The sequence below is a fragment of the Mus musculus genome, chromosome 3 (genome assembly GCF_000001635.26).
Source record: "Mus musculus strain C57BL/6J chromosome 3, GRCm38.p6 C57BL/6J".
NCBI lineage: Eukaryota > Metazoa > Chordata > Mammalia > Rodentia > Muridae > Mus > Mus musculus.
The window spans coordinates 38,340,691-38,358,032 of NC_000069.6; positions in this window are offsets into that span (position 1 = coordinate 38,340,691).

A 17,342-nucleotide genomic window follows, 5' to 3' on the forward strand; every position below is an offset into this window, starting at 1 on the left:
GTTGAGAAGCAGTGTCACAGGTTTCAGAGTCTGTGCAACCAAAGAGAAGAACCTATCCAACACTTCCTGGTAAACAGAGGCTCCAGAGAGGTGAGAATGAGATACGGTGCGGGTTAACCCTGGCTCCCACCACAGTGCTTTAACAAAGGGGGCTACTATCCTCCCAACAGACAAGAAGATGAGTGTTGGGCATGCACTGGTTCCAATAATCTCTTCAATCTCCATCCCCCACCCCAGTGACTTAAATCAAGTCCTTCTACTACTCCAGTAGAACCAAGCTGGGGGCTTAGCACCTGGGCTTTAGAGGCTACCACACTTCAAACTGCAGCTACTTCATTGTTCTCCTTGGGTCAGGACAGGAACTGCCAATGTTCTCAGGAACATGGAAGGGATCTTCAGAGAATGATGTCAGAGACAAGAATCCCACCAAATTGTGTAGCCCAGGTTTTAATATTTTATCATCCTTAAAATCTACATATTTTGTTTTGATCTCCTTCTGTACATCAAGCCCAGCTTTTGGTTTCAGATCGGGCCTCCTATGAGCAGCTTGCAACTTAATGCCTCTGACGCTCTGAGCAGCCAAATCAGGGTCTGTGCCACTTTGTCAAAAGCCAGGCCTTCATAAGCCAGACACTCTCATAAAGGATTAATTTACCTACTATACTTACTTCTTGAACTTTTCAAAATAGATCTAAGGTCTCAGACAAAGAGTGTTTTTACACCACTGTTGTGTGGTATAGTACAAACAGGTTACTGAAATTAGGTACTTACAGGGAATACATCTAAAATTAAATTGATTCAAGAACTCTACTTGGCTTCTGGAAAATGAAATTGTCTTGGGACTGTTAGACGGCCAGGCATCTCTTAATTTCCTCTGAAATTCTTACCTTAAAGAGATTACTCTCAGTCATAATAATTGGTTACGATTTGAATGGGTAAAAGTCCATTGCAGGCTCACATTTTTAAAGCTTGACTCCTCAGTGGTACTATTTTGGAACTGGGTAGAAACTTGGAGTTGGGAACTAACCAGAGGAAGTAGGTCACTAGGGGGTGGGTCTGTGACTATATTATCCCTTCCCACTTCCTGTCATGCTCTCTGCTTCCAGTGTGCCATGATATAAATTGCAGCTTCTGCCACATGCTGCCGCCACAATGATTTTCTGCCCACACACATGAGCCAAGGGGCCATGACTGAGTCCTCAGTAGCTATGAGCCAAACAAGCCTTTTCTTTTTTTAAATCTTCCAGTTAGCTGTTTAGTCACAGTTGTCATGACAAATTTAAAAGGCATCCAAAAGTGACTAGTGGAAGAAAGAGGTTACTTTAGCTTATGATTATAATTCTGGAGGGAATGTCCAAAATGGCAGAGGGGGTATGGTGGCAGGTGGCCAGAATGTGGAGAAGAGCTATCACATCTTCAACCCTTCGCAGAAAGCATAGACACAAGCAAGGAGTGGGATAAGGCTATAAACATCAAAACTTGCCCCTGGTGATAGACTTCTCCAGCAAGGCTCCACCTTCTAAAAGTTCCAGAACCTACCCAAGCATGGATGACTGAGAGTTCAAAGTCCTGAGCCTATGGGAACATTTCTCGGTCAAAACACCACATTCCACACTGCTGACCCCTTAAGCTTGTGGCCATATGATAATATATCATAATTGTAAAGTGCACTTAAGTCCAACTGCAAAAAAACCCTTTCAGGGGTTCTGAAGTCTTTCAGAGTTTCAAAACTGTTCAAAAGCCCAAAGTCCTAAGGTTCTTTGAGACTCAAAGCAATCTCTTAACTGGGATTCTCTGTAAAATCCAAAACAAATTACATAATTCCAATGGCACATACCAAGAGAAAGAAATGGAGACAAAATGTGGAAATATTGGAACAAAGTAAGATAAGAAGCCATTGGTACAAATATCAACTTTTTCTAAAACCAGAAAGTGCTCTTAACCACTAGCCCATCTCTCTAGCACATTCTTGAATTTTTCTTATGGTGATTTATGAAAAAAAAAATCCTGTGCCTGCTTATGGTGGTTTGAATATGTTTGGCCGAGGTAGTGACACTCTTATGAGATGTGGTCTTGTTGGAGTAAGTGTGGCATTATTAGATGAAATGTGTCACTGTGGCCATGGGCTTTAAGTTCCTAGGCAAACGGATGGACCTGGAGGCCATCATCCTGAGTGAGGTAACCCAATCACAAAAGAACTCACACAATATGTATTCACTGCTAAGTGGATATTAGCCCAGAAACTTAGAGTACCCAAGATGTAAGATACAATTTGCTAGACACATGAAACTCAAGAAGAAAGAAGACCAGAGTGTGGACACTTTGCCCCTCCTTAGAATTGGGAACAAAATACCCATGGAAGGAGTTACAGAGACAAAGTTTGAAGCTTAGACGAAAGGATGGACCATCTAGAGACTGCCATACCCGGGGATCCATCCCATAATCAGCCTCCAAACGCTGACACCATTGCATACACTAGCAAGATTTTGCTGAAAGGACCCAGATATAGCTGTCTCTTGTGAGACTATGCCGGGGCCTAGCAAGCACAGAAGTGGATGCTCATAGTCAGCTATTGGATGGATCACAGGGCCCCCAATGGAGGAGCTAGAGAAAGTACCCAAGGAGCTAAAGGGAACTGCAACCCTATAGGTGGAACAACAATATGAACTACCCAGTACTCCCCAGAGTTCGTATCTCTAGCTGCATATGTATCAGAAGATGGCCTAGTTGGCCATCAGTGGAAAGAGAGGCCCATTGGTAGTGCAAACTTTATCTGCCTCAGTACAGGGGAATGCCAGGGCCAAGAAGTGGGAGTGGGTGGGTGGGGAGTGGGTGGGGGAGTGTGTGGGGGACTTTTGGGATAGTATTGGACATCTAAATGAAATAAATACCTAATAAAAAACAGAATTAAAAAAACAACAACAACAATAAAAGACTCTCATTCCAGCTGCCTGGAAACCAGTCTTGTCCTAGCAGTTTTCAGATGAAGATGTAGAACTCTCAGCTACTCTTGCACCATGCCTGCCTGAATGCTACCATGTTCCTGCCTTGATGATATGGACTGAATCTCTGAACCTCAAAGCCAACCCCAATTAAGTGTTGTCCTTATAAGAGTTATCTTGGTCATGGTGTCTGTTCACAGCAATGAAATCCTAACTCAGACACTGCCATTGATCAATTCCAAATATTCCAGTTTTCACATCTTGATTCCTTTACACTGACTACAGTTTACTGCTGGACCTTAACAGACAAAAGTGCTTCCATACCATCAGTTGAGAGAAAAGAAAACTTGTGCTAAGAGAGGAAGATGATGTTGAGTGATTGAAACTGTGCAAAGCTCTCTACAGTGATGGAGACTAGAGACAAGCTACTATGGGACCTTCAAAAGTCACACTGTTAAAAATATTTAATTATATAAAGAGAGAATTACCAGAAAATGGCACATCAAACAAGGCTGAAAAACCACCAAGTGTGAGCTTCTGAGAGGGACTGGCCTGTCAGCTGTGAGGAGCAAAGTGTTACAGACCTCACACAGGACAGAGAAGGAAGAAATGTGTTCCTAAACAAGAGTAGAGATAGGCTGGGCCTTTCAGGAGCTTCCCTACCGACCTTGCCACAGAGTTGTCTGTGGTTTTTGTCCAGATTCACAGCTCTCTTTAGTGAGATGTTTGCATGATAAAATGCAGTTGTAGAAGAATAATGAAAAGGAAAAGAAAGACCATGTGTTAGTCTTGGGAGAGGTGGACTGGAGGAGGAGAATTGTGAAACAGGAACTAACCTTGCTCCCCTGTGGGGCTCAGGACCTCCTATCTGCCTAGCCCTGCTTTCATTATGCAACTGACAGATCAGGGCCAGTTTATATCTTTGTGCTCGCCACTCAGGCCTCCTGCAGCCAGATCTATTTCTTTCAGGGTGAGGACTTTGAATGTGTTTGGTATGCACTTCTATACCTGATGGATTTTAGGTGCTTCACATTGCCTGCAACTGTGAAACCCTCATGTGTTTACGACAAGGGAGTATGCTACGAAGCCTCTGAATCCTTGCTTTTTATTAAAAGCACACGGAGTACACTTAAGTTATTTTATATCTGTAAACAGCATGTTCCAGATTGTTTACTAATCATTGAATCTACACTGCTCAATGAGTTACTGAGCCCAGAGACACCATCCCTCTGGAGCAACATACAAGGATCTTCAGGCAAACTGACTTGACTTCCATTTTATCCAGGACACTCTCCTGTCTCTGATGAGACTTTTTGTAGAAAGTTTCTATGCAGAAAAGAATTTCTATCTCAAAGAAAAGAAGAAATACTTTTTCTGGCATTAAATATAAGAGCCCAGGGGTCCAGGCATACAGATTCACATTACCCCAAATATCATATTCCAATGTGCCTAGCAGTCCTATGAAGTGCTGTTTAGAGTTATAAAACATTACAAACCAACACACGTTCGTTCATACGCTTGGATAGAGGCAGGGAGTAGGCAGAGTACAGAACATCTAACTGTGCCTGCTGTAGCTTTAAGATGCTGCTTGAGAGCATTCTTAGCTTTGGGTCGGTAGAAGCCAGCTGTCAGTTAAATTGGCATACGCTGTAGAATTTCATGCAATAATCACAAGGATGTTAGGTCAAGCATAAGGGTGAACAGTGAATGGCTATGTGGGAGACTAAAGATAGCATATAATAATTTGGAGATCCATCTGGATCTGCCACATCCCAGCTTTCTGTAGTCACAAAGTTCAAGGAGCTAGTCAACCCTGTAGCGTCATTAGCAGTTTGGATGGCTTCTTCCTAGGACTTCTATTCACAGAAAGTAATATAATGCCTTGTAACAAAAAAACAGCAATAAATTGAATTATTGCCTACAAGTTCTAATAATGTGGGCACGATTTCTTTGATGAGGATTGTTATAGAGGAGGTTTAAATTATTTCCATTTAGTAATTAGTGAACCAAAGCAACACGTCAAAGGCGATTTAGCTGGATCTCTGTGCACGTGGAATGGTTTAGAAGTTCTTACTCTTTAAAACATTCAATAAACACTAATCATGTCCTTTGTTTATATGTTTATTTTTAATTATGTGTATTCATGTGTGTGTGTGTGTGTGTGTGTGTGTGTAGGTATGTGCATGTGAATACAGGTACTTTTGGAAGCCCGAAGAGGATGGTCAGATTCCCTAGAGCTAGAATTTATACATTATCGTGAGCCATCCAATTTGGTTTCTGTGAATTGTGAATTCAACTTGGGTCCTCTGCAAGAGCAGCAACTACTGAGCTGTCTCTCTAGCCCCAACTGGATACTGCATAGTCTCTGACACTCAAAATCTTCTTTTCTGGCTCCTCACAGCGTCTCATTCCTGTCTCTGCACCAAACTCATTCCTTCACATCTCAATTTGCAGTCCTGCTTCCCTAAGAAGACCATAAACTATTGATGGGGAAGGGTTACAACTAATTCTGCAGGCACACTCAATAAATCTTTAAAAGAAATTATTATTTTTCCATATTAATATTTTTCCATACTATTATTTTATTTTTCTTTTTAAAAAAGATTTATTTATTTTATTTATATGAGTACATGTGAGTACCTGTCTTCAGACACACCAGAAGAGGGCATCAGATCCCATTACAGATGGTTGTGAGCCACCATGTGGTTGCTGGGAATTGAACTTAGGACCTCTGGAAGAGCAGCCAGTATTCTTAACCACTGAGCCATCTCTCCAGCCCTATTTTATTTTTCAATAGCATCAAGTAGTAGCAAGGTTCATTATTAGGTCAATATATCACTGAAGTGATGTCATATAATTTTACCTACCATGGAAAGAAGAAACTGGAGTGTACGAAGCACACACTGTATAGGTCACATAATTTGAAAGATAGCTGTTATAGCTCTATCTTATAGAGATATCCTTGGGGCTGATATCAAGTTCATGGTCTTGAAACGAGAAGTAGGGGGCCAGAGAGGGGGAATCACTATACAGGCAAGTTGGCATGACTGCTCCTCAAATAACACTTCAACTGAAGAGATTAAGATTGTGTTGACATGACTAAATATCACTGAATGTCACTGTGGGCATTTTAAAAATGCATGGGGAAAAATTTTCTCTCAGGTTTCTTACCTAATAACATGACGAGAGACTGCCAAGCTGGTTTCAACGTTGAGTTTTCAAATCTAATTTATTCAGAATTAAATCTTAACTGGTCCCTCTAAAAAGAGTTACTGTTGATGCTGTCTATAAGTATGCCACCCACCCGTGGAGTCTTGCAGAATTGATGCTAACAACTTACTTTTACCTTAATATTTTGTTTGTATAATTAAACTTTATCTAAATGGGATTTGACTTCGTTGCAAAAACATTCTGTGTAGAAAGAGGGAGACTTAACTTTGCAAAGGTGTTTGTGTCAGAAGACATGACACACTCAGGCCCAGAGCCAGGGTTCTGAGTTGGCCCAGGACAAAAACTTTATCACCTGTGAACAGTTGGGACTCATGAAAGGGTCATTCCTAGTGATCCAAACTGTAGGATCTCCACCACACAGGGCAACAACGAGATAACCAGGGGAGTCCTGATGAGGATCCAATATTGATGCTATCACAGAAGCCAGAGCCCTGGAACCAGACCAATGACTCATTGCAATGTACATTTCCAGGTGAAGATATGTGGACAGAGGGATCTACTGTGGAACACAGTGGGACACACTACAGCTTCCACAGTGAGATGTACTATGGGACACAGTGGGACACACTACAGCTTCCACAGTGAGATGTTTTCTATGCTTTGTTTGTTGGATTGTGTTGGTGTATCTTTTATTTTGTTGAGGAACTTGCAAAGGTGAAAGGTGTTTAAGAAGGGATAAAAGGGAGATGAGCAGGACTGGGGTGCATGATGTGAAACAAAGAATTAATTAAAATACTTAGGTTAATGTGAAAATTAAATGTTAAAGACATTTATCTTTGTTAATCTTTATTTTGCTGCAATTGTGTTTTAAGAGAGATGCTGTGGAACTGATTTTTTAATGTTATATCAATGCACAGATGTAGTAAAAAATCAGTTACCTGCTTTTTTAAAAAGCCCAAACTCAGTTTAATGTACTCAGCAAACTTCATAATGCAGTTCTTTCACAATAGCTACCTGATAGATTGCTACAGCTTTTCTTTTGTCAGTGGACACCCTTGCTGAATTGGTTTACTATGAGAGACCTAAAGAGACAGGCATTTAAATACATCAATCAGATGGGATACTTGTAAACCAACGAGATTATTCTCAGTCTAGTTTGGTGAGCAAACAAATGCATCAAATAACTGGGTGTCTGGACGGTAACTACATCACCCCAGCACTGGTTATGGCTCACAAAATGTATAAACTCAACTCCCAATTTCAGTGGGGCTTACATGTTTCTCTTCTTTCATACTCTATTATCCCAGAATTCCATGGACAGTGTAGGGCTGGGAAGAGATAGCAGCTGTAGCGTTTAGTGACCCTTACAGCAGTAAAAAACAACCATTCCCATTATCATTGTCATAGGCTTACCCCAGTGCTGTTTTGCTCATCGGCTGCCTTAACTATTGTTCAAAGTTTTCTGCCAGCTGCTATGGTAGCTTTGCCTTAGAGTGGTTCCTGGTTATGGCTCTTACACGGGAATACGAGCTTGTTCAGCAGGCAGACTCCACACCTAGGATTTCACTCTCTAGAGTTTCACATAAGTCGTCCACCTGAGCTGTGTTCGGATTTCTCAGGTTTTCTTGGTTTCTGTCTTTTGCTCTTTATTGTAATGCCCCCTGAACAAATCTCATGTACCCGGGCATGTGGACTCAGTTCAAGAATCTAGCTCTTCAGAACTGAAGAACATTCAAGGTAGGTCCCAGGACGGGTAGACAGGTGGTCCAGAAAAAGCAGTTAATGTCTCCCTCTGTTTTGTTCGTCACATCTACTCTTGATGGCATAAAATCAGCAAATAATGTACAGGGCCCGATCAGCTCTTCTCTGTGGCAATCCTGAAGTGAGCAGTCTTTCAGAACTATGCATCTTTGTGTAGCAAGTCAGTTCAGTTTGTCGAAAGGCAGAGGGGCCTAGTAAGACATAGTTCACACCCCTAATTCATTCATTACAGTGTTTATTTTTATTTCCCTTGTTCCTAGGAGTAATTAATATTGCAATGTTTCTCCATTAAGACCACCCACAGCATATAGTCTGCTAACTTAGCCCAAAACAGTGGAATGTGGTCCTCTCCATGCCTCCATAGCTAAACTCTGGAAAAAAGGGGAGCTTCAGTTCTCTTAGAGCCTGTCCCATGGATGCCAGGTGCTGACGAATGTACCGGACTGCGACTCTCTTTGTAGCACGCAGAGTAGAACCCACAGTGCCCTCATTCCCACTTACTTTAGTGAGATTTTGAGGTTTCTGTTGAGTCAGAGTTTAATGTATTTTAGCTGGGGCCTTCTGGAAATAGAAATTCCAATATTTCTAATCTTTGGAATATTTAATATTTTAATAGCTTTTAAAGATAATAATAATAAAGGTTCATAACTTTTATATATTCAGTCCTTAAAAGGAGAACTCTTGGAAATATGGAAGTTTAGGGCTTTTAAAATCATGTCATAGAGGTATATACTATGAAAATTGATGTATACTGTCACAAGTTCTAAATATATGAATTATTATTTTAGAGCTTTCTGGATTCCAAATAAGGAATGGTATGCTGGTTATGAGTGATACAACTTCTCTGCAAGATCAAAACATCTTCAGGGCTTGAGCACAGTGCACATGCCTTTAATCCCAACACTCAGGAATCAGAGGCCAAAGGATCTCTGATCTGGCCAGCTTAGGTGTCATAGTGAGTTCTAGACCGGTAACAGCTGTATCATCAGACTCGATTAAAAATAACAAGAAAAATCCTTCCATGAGAGGCAGGGGAGGGCACATCACACCCTTGCTTCCTTCTACAAAGTGCTTCATACTTTTAAGCCTCAGTTTATTCTACTTTTAAAGGAAGTCAACAATCTTAGAAGTTAGACAAAATGACTTCCATCAAGCACCTGTAAAAATCAAATGTAAAAATGATCAAGTATTGTATGGGCAGTAACTTGCAGAAAGTCTGGTGCCAAGCTTGCTGGCAAGCAGAGTTGTTACAGCTGGACCCTTCTGTGTCCTTACTGGATTCATACTGGCTGGAGCAACAGAGCATTGAACACCTCTCAAATAAATGCAAGAGAATGTTCCAAAGGCTCCTAAGGGGTGGCGCAGGATGCTGTGTGAGTGGAGACTTAGAGCTGTTAATTCTTAGGATTCTGAGAAAATTCTTGAAACCTGAAAACTGAAGAATGAGTTGAGTGGCAAGGTGATTCACATGGCAGGCCGATAGCTCATGTTCCGGGCAATTTTGAGGACAGATCGGAGACCAGGCTCACTGGAAAAATGGTTAACAAAGAAGTGAACATTCACTGTGTCTAGACATCTCACTGTTGAAGGGTTGCACAATTTTAAGAGTTTAATACAGTTAAATTAGATATTTTTCTATCCTGATTTTTGAGCAGAAATGTAATTTATACTAAAGTTAATTGTATTATTTACTTACACCCAACAAAAGTAATCTGTTCATAATTACTTCATTTGAGCTGACTTTTCAGTTGCAGTGTTTCTACAGTTAAGTTTTTTCCTTCAGTTTTCAATATTTCACCAAGATATTCCCCTAAGAAGCAGCCCTGGTCTTAGCCACCTGGAGTGCTGGCCCCAGTTTTATGGTGACTCTTCTCAAAGGAGTGTTGAGATTGTGTAACTGACAACCACATGTGGAGAAAATTATGTTTTTACAGGGAAAAAAGTGAGCTGCTCTAATCAAACTGAGCATGAGGAAAGATCTTCAGAGGAAAAGGAGAAGACAGGAAGACCCAGAGAGCCAAAGTGCGGTACCTAGAGCTGCATCCTGCCATGAACATGGGCTGTACTGTGCACACAAAATGTTGGTAATGACTTGCTGAGGTTGTGTGTGTGCATGCATGTGTAAATATACATATACATCATACACAGATATACATATGTATATATATGCATACACACCTCAATACAGAAACTTGACACCTTAAATGTCATCCAAAATTGAGGAACACTTATCAAGAAAAGAGAGGAAACAAGGATCATAGGACTCTAAAATGACATCACAGTCTCATCTGGGCTGGCAACACATGTAGTCAGAATGCTCAGGAGAAAGGTTCCTCTCCTGCCCCTTTGAATTACTTGCGCTTTTTTAGCACCCTGTTTTTTTCTATGGGAATATTGTTTGGCTCAGTAGCAGATGTCAGTTGTGTACATGAAATTGCATGCATGAATCATTACAGCTCTGGTATGGTAAAGGCAAGACACCACTGTAAAATTTAGTTATCAGATGAAACATCATTTTAATGACTGTGCATAATGGTATAAACTGTGTGTTGAAAAAGACTACGATATGCTGGTTAAAATTAACTAAGAAAGTTAATTTCAGTATGATGTACAGAGCAGAGCAGCCAACGTGACCTTGTTTGGTAATTTCCATCAGAATATCCATTGCAATCAGAAACAAATTTCTGTCATGCTCAAATATTCTTTTTGCATCACAAATATATTATGGATTTTTTGATAACTACATAAATAACTGAGTTTGCAAAGATTTTTGAAACTAAATTTAGGGGAAGGAAGCACTCCCCAGGAATAAACCACAGATATGAGGCTATAGGCCTTTCTTATAACTTGGAGAAAATAATCCTTTTACTTTCAAGGTTTATGTGAGTTCTGTGAAGTAATTGAAATATTGCAATATCTCTTGTTGCTAGGAAAAAGTATGGGTTAAAATTACATGGTTTCTCTAAATAGTAATAATTTAAAACCTTAACTTTTCAATGTTTTTGTTCCTCAAACTAATGTGTTCAAAATTAGTATGTTACTGCCTTCCTCCTTAACATCAAGAGTCTCTTTTAAATTTAGGTGAAGATACACGGTCCTGTTGAAAGTCCTGTAGCCAGGTACAGCTTCCCACGGTAACTCTCAGAAGTCTCGGGGGAAAACAGAACAGAACAAAACCTAGTAGCAGAAGAGAGTAGCAGGAACAACCCATCAAGCCCTACGCAGGGGAAGATGGCTGCTTCCTTTGTCCTTTGTGTTCTATAAATATCTCATGCATTTATTAAAGCTGAATTCTTGCTGGAAGGCAGGCTTTGCCCTGCTCAGTTCTTTCCCCATCCTTGAAGGCCAGAAATGTCTGAGATATGAAAAGAGGCTCCATTCCTTCCACAGGATTTTAATAAATAAGGTATTTGCAAAAATGAGGGCAGGAACTTTCCTAAAAGAAAGGGAAATAACTACTGTGATTGCTAAGAAACTGTGCGTTACAAGGCCCTACAGGTGACCATGGGACTGTGGCAGGCAGGAAAATTCTGCAAACTAAACATGGGGGTGGCTCCAGTAGCCAGCTTCTCCTTGACTCGTGTGGCAAGAAAACCACATCTGAGGCTCTTTAGAAGCTGCCAGCAGTGGTTCATCTATTTATTCCAAGGCCAAAGGACATATTTCCTGTTAACCAGTGTGCGTCTCTTAGGGTGAGAGACTTGTTTCAGAAAGACAGAGCCAGCCATTCCACTCTAACATTTTAAAGCCAGGAGCTAGAATGATGGAAGGAATCGGTAATTCAGAACAAACACAGAATTCTCTCTCACTGAACTTGGAGGGTCCTTGTTGCTTTGATCTTATCTGAGCAGTGAAGAGAAGAGAAAGCAGGCCCATTCATCCAAGTCTTGTTGGACATGGCTTTAGCTTTTCTTCATCCATTAGTATTATGAGGGGAGTGATTCTGTTTTTCCTGTTGGGTTAATGCCAGTATGATCTAAAACAGAGCACTAAGACACAGTACTTCACCAAGGTGAAGACACAGGACCTAGCCAAGGAGCAGACACAGTACCTCACCAAGGTGAAGACAGTTCCAAGCCAAGGAACAAACACAGTACCTTGCCAAAGAGCAGGCACAAGACCTTACCATGGAGCAGAAACAGTACCTCACCCAGGAGTAGACACAGTACCTCATCAAGGTGAAGACACAGTATCTCACCAAGGTGAAGACACAGTACCTCACCAAGGTGAAAGGAGCAGACACAGGACCTCACCAAGAAGCAGACAGAGGACCTCACCAAGGAGCAGACACAGGACCTCACTGAAGCATTAGTTCCTGTTTTCCCTCTTTAAGTTATGGGCAGACCACACTACCAGCCACCACCCTGGTTCCCTTGGATCCACAGATGAAAGACACAGACATATTAGGTCATTGTTAACCTGCCTTATGGCTCAGTGGCTGAGCTCTTCTAAGCCTCCCACAGCTAGCATGCCCTTACGTTCACTCCTTGCTCAACACCTCTAACTCTGCCCTCAGCTTAGTTGCATTTCAATTCTCTGTGGGGAAGCAGCCAATGACCACTCTACCTGAGATTTCACAAGGCTGGTGGCTCTGTCAGCCTCCAAAGAATGATGAATCCCTTTCTTCCTCCTGTGTCTCCTAGACTGCCTGCAGGAACCTGAGAGTCCCACCTCTCCTGTCCAACATTGACCACTGGCAGCTTTATTGATCAAGAACCACTTGGGGAACAGGACCTTCAGTGTTCACACACAGACTTCTGACCAAAGCCTCAGAACCACTTCCTACATCTCACCTTTAATGTCCAATTTAAAAACAAAAACTAAAAACAAACAAACAAACAAACAAAAAACCAAAAACTGCACTCTCAGACATAAGTTGAACAAAACCATACCACTCATGTAAATTACACAGTATGATATACAACTAATATCCAGTCCATCGTATTTGTCAATTAGATAAAGTTCTCTACCATTGTTCCTAACTTAAGAGTTATAATTCTATCCCTGAATTATGTTTAGATTTTAGCATGTAATACCATATGAAAACTATGTCTTCCACTCTACAACCTCTTCCGCAAAGTTAAGCAACCTGAATTTGATTAGGAGACTATGACTAGTCTTCAACCTCAATAGAAATCTGAGAATAAATCAAACATCACTTGAGTATATAGGAAGCTCCAAACATAGATCCCAAAACCTAAACAATTATAGAGACAGCTTACTACCTGGACAGCCCCTAACTTCTTATAGGGCTGGAATATCTGTCTTTAGCCTTCTGGACCAGTACCACCTGGTAGAACTTTCATGAAATATGAAAGACTAGCTTGCTTACTCTGTTTTGGCAGAGCTGGTAGTCAACTATCTCACCTCTGTTTGTCCTTTGGGGACAGTATATTGTCTGCAGATGATATAAGCAACCTCTGTCTAGTGGCTATCTTACCACAATAAACAACCTCGCCTGGAGGTAAAGATGTTTGAATGGGGAAGCTGTCAGGAGCAGACATCTGTCATGGTCAAAAAAATCCTTAATAATGAAATAGCATTAAATGTCACATTCTGTGGATTTCTGGTGTTTTAGAAGACTATATAAATAAAGTATCCCTGAATTGTTAAACCTTAACTACTCTTAGCCATTTCTATTTGAGTTTACTGAAAACACTTTGTTATAATTAAATCAGAATCTAACATAACCATGAGTTTCCTATCTGGTCATTAACTTGTGTTACTTAAGCACCTTAAACAGTTTGTAAAGCAGCTATTAGAAGAACTGAGTCAAAGACTTGTACTTGTTAAGAAGTTGCATAGGCACAATGCCTATGTAAGAGTAAAAATATGAGTTTCAAATTTTGTATCAATATACAGATTTATACCAATGAAACCCTTAATTCTATATCAATTATTTTCATACTGATGTAAGAAATTATAACTTTAATTTTGCATTAATTACAAAGATTTTTATCAATGTAAGATTATGGCTACACAATGCTTTTTTTTTCAAGAATAACATTTAGTAATCAATCCCATTTATTTCCTCCCTATTAGGAGTAAACTAAGACTCATGTGATGAAATATGCATAAATAATTTCTCTCAGATCATGGAGCTAAGCATTAAATTATGAACGTCAAGATTATACTTAAAACACCCAGCCTGGAAAATACAGAAGTGGATGCTCACAATCATCCATTGGACGGAGCACAAGGTCCCCAATGAAGGAGCCAGAGAAATACCCAGGGAGCTGAAGGGGACTGAAGCCCCATAGGAGGAACATCAATATGAACTAACCAGTACCCTCAGAGCTCCTTGGAACTATACCACTAATCAAAGAAAACACGCGGTGAAACTTGTGGCTCTAGCTATCTATATATGTAGCAGAGGATGGCCTAGTTGGTCATCAATGGGAGGAAAGGCCCTTTGTCCTGTGAAGGCTTGATGCCCCAGTGTAGGGGAATGCCAGGACCAGGAAAGGGAGTGGGTGTGTTGGGAAGCAGGGGAAGGGGGGGTGGAACAGGGCATTTTTGGAGAGGAAACTAGGAAAGGGGATAGCATTTGAAATGTAAATAAAGAAAAAGTCTAATAAAAAATATTGTGATGATTTGTATATTCTTGGACCAGGAAGTGGCACCATTTGGAGGTGTGGCCTTGTTGGAATTGGTGTGACCTGGTTGGAGTAGGTGTGTCACTGTGGGTGTGGGCATAAGATGTTCACCCTAGTTGCCTGGAAGTCAGTCTTCCACTAGCAGCCTTTGGATGAAGACGTAGAACTCTCAGCACCTCCTGTGCCATGCCTGCCTGGATACTGCCATGCCTTGATGATAATGAACTTAACCTCTGAACCTGTAAGCCAGACCCAATTAAATGTTGTTTTTATAAGACTTGCCTTGGCCATGGTGTCTGTTCACAGCAGTAAAACCCTAACTAAGACAAATATCTAATAAAAAATTAAAATAAAAAATTAAAAATAAATAAATAAATAAACCACCCAGGACACAGAATGCTTTAAAAAGTAAATAAAAGCTTAGGTTTGTTCAGGCTCATGAAGCTTTTGACCCACAAAGGTCGTGAGGAGCAAGTTAGTAGCTACTGGAAGAAGAGGGTCAGAGTGTGGCCATTGAGAGGTTTCCCTTGCTTTGAAGGACTGTGTCACATCCATGCACATACAGGCAGCACTCAGGACTGAGGTGAGGGGGGCACTGGAGGAAAAATGGGGGTGGGGCTGGTAGGGTGTTAAGAGGGGAAGGAATATGGGGTAGATTATTTGATGTAAATACATTATATGCATGTATAAGTATTAAAGAAAATGGTTTTAACTCACAAAGAATATAAGGATTTATTTCATTTCCTTTTTAGTGAAATACTCAAATAATAACAGAGCTAAAATGGAGGAAACTCTGGGACCCCTCTTTGCTCCCCAAGCTCATGTTCTTCATCATTTCTGCTGCAGAGAGCTGTATTTCTTATTACTACAACTGGTTTTCATTTTGTCTTCCCTTTTCCTGTCTGTTTGTTTGGATACCATGATTGACTCGGAATTCTCAGTGTAGCCAAGGATGACTTCGATCCCCCTGCCTCCACTTCCCAAGTCTGCGGAGATAGGTCTGCTGCTCAACAGCTGGCTGTCTTGGAGTTTCAGTTGTGTGGAGCTCATACTTCTTTCTGCCTCAGCTGTGGCGTCACTATGGTGACTGAGTTATTTTCCAGTACATGGACTGTTCTGCTCTGCCCATTCCTCTACCGTGCTTGCCCACACACTACAACTTGTGTGACTGGAAGCTTTGCCTTTAGCGCAGGCTATTTATTCCTGTTACACTTCATCTTTGATGTTGAACGTCTGCCTTCTGTCTTCCTCCCAGCATTGGATCTGTCCTGGACTTGGGAAGGGTTTCAGTATGTATCCATCTAATGCGTGATGTGAACACCAAGGCCAAAGGCAGTGCTCCACAGCAACCTTCCAAAAGCCCCTGCAGGAAAGAAGTGCCATTCCATCCACGTTTCCTCAGACACATGCGAGGACATCCTGGCGTAAGGCAGTAACTCAATAAGCTTTCCTCTAGATGATGATTTTATTCTGTTTTAAACAGAAAAAAAAAGTATATTGGGCTCTAGTAGCTGTGTGCTTTACCTTTCTCGATGCTGTGACCACATACCTGATGAGAAGTTACTTAAGGAAGGGTTCATTTCTGTTCAAGGTTTGGGGGACAGTCCACCACAGTGAGGAAGGAGCAGGTAGGAGCCTGAGACTGGTACATCTGGTGCTGGCCACCTTTCCCCTTTTCCCCTTTTCAGCCAATGAGAGGTTGCCACCCTTTTGCAAGGTGGGTCTCCTTCCCTCAGGTAAAGCTTTCTGGAAACACCCTTACAGAGACATCCAGAGACTCATTGATGCCCACTATGCTCTTAGTCCAGTCAGGTTGACAGTGAAGATGTAACATAATGAAGACAAGGTGTTGTAAGAAGTTACTAGTCTAGATAGAATAAGAAACTCACCTTTAAATTCTAAAATGCTGGCTTAGAAAAAAAATAGACTTTTTGGTGTGAATATTTCAAATATTTGAAAACCCTGTGTATAAATCCCATGTATAAATGAGAAACTCTGTCAACTATACAAAACACAAGCAGAGTAATTCTTTATATTCACTCATAAACCAAACACCTGTGGCGTTCATAATAATCCAAACATAATCCATACACTCGAATGCCTCAGCGTGTATAGTACATCACTGTGACTGCATGTGTGGCATTACAGCCAAGGTCTGAAGCTCACTTATCCTGCTCAGCCGACATGTAATTCTTGTCTCCTGTTTCCTGGTGGCCACTGGGTCCACTCTTTGATCTGAGGAAGCAGACAGCTTTAGGCCATACCATCACTTTCTTAGACTATTTCTTTTCTTTAACCAAGACAACTCTGGCTTAAACAACTAAGAGCAGAGATTGACAATTACTAATATTTCCTCTTTGAATAAGGAAACATATTAACATTACTGATTTAGAAAATGAAGAGACAAGAGTTTGAGGGAAAAAAGCATTTATTTATCTTTCTCTCGAGCTCTGATCAGTTTGTTTTCCTTTTCCTAAGTAATATAGGAGAGCTTAAAATAATCCTGTAGCAAAGAGAAAGGTCTTCTCCTTAACGGCCCTTCAGTAGGAAAGGAAGATAAGGCAGAAAGGGCCTCATTAATTCTGTCACTAATACATTTGGAAAACCTGCTATCAGAATAAAATTCCAAATCCCAATTAAACCAGAAGAACGAACGTATCTGTGTATATAAGATGTAGTGTGAACCTGGTAGTCCAATAATCTTGTTTAGTAAAACTGTCTACAGTTAAACCTCCCACAGCACTGAGTGTTCTGAAAGTATACAAGCTCACACAAACAGAATGTATGTCATTTCTCTTTAAAATTTTTCTGTCCTTCTCACTTCTCAGCTCCACAGTGCACAGCAGGCTGCCAAGTTCTGCTTGTTCTGGTT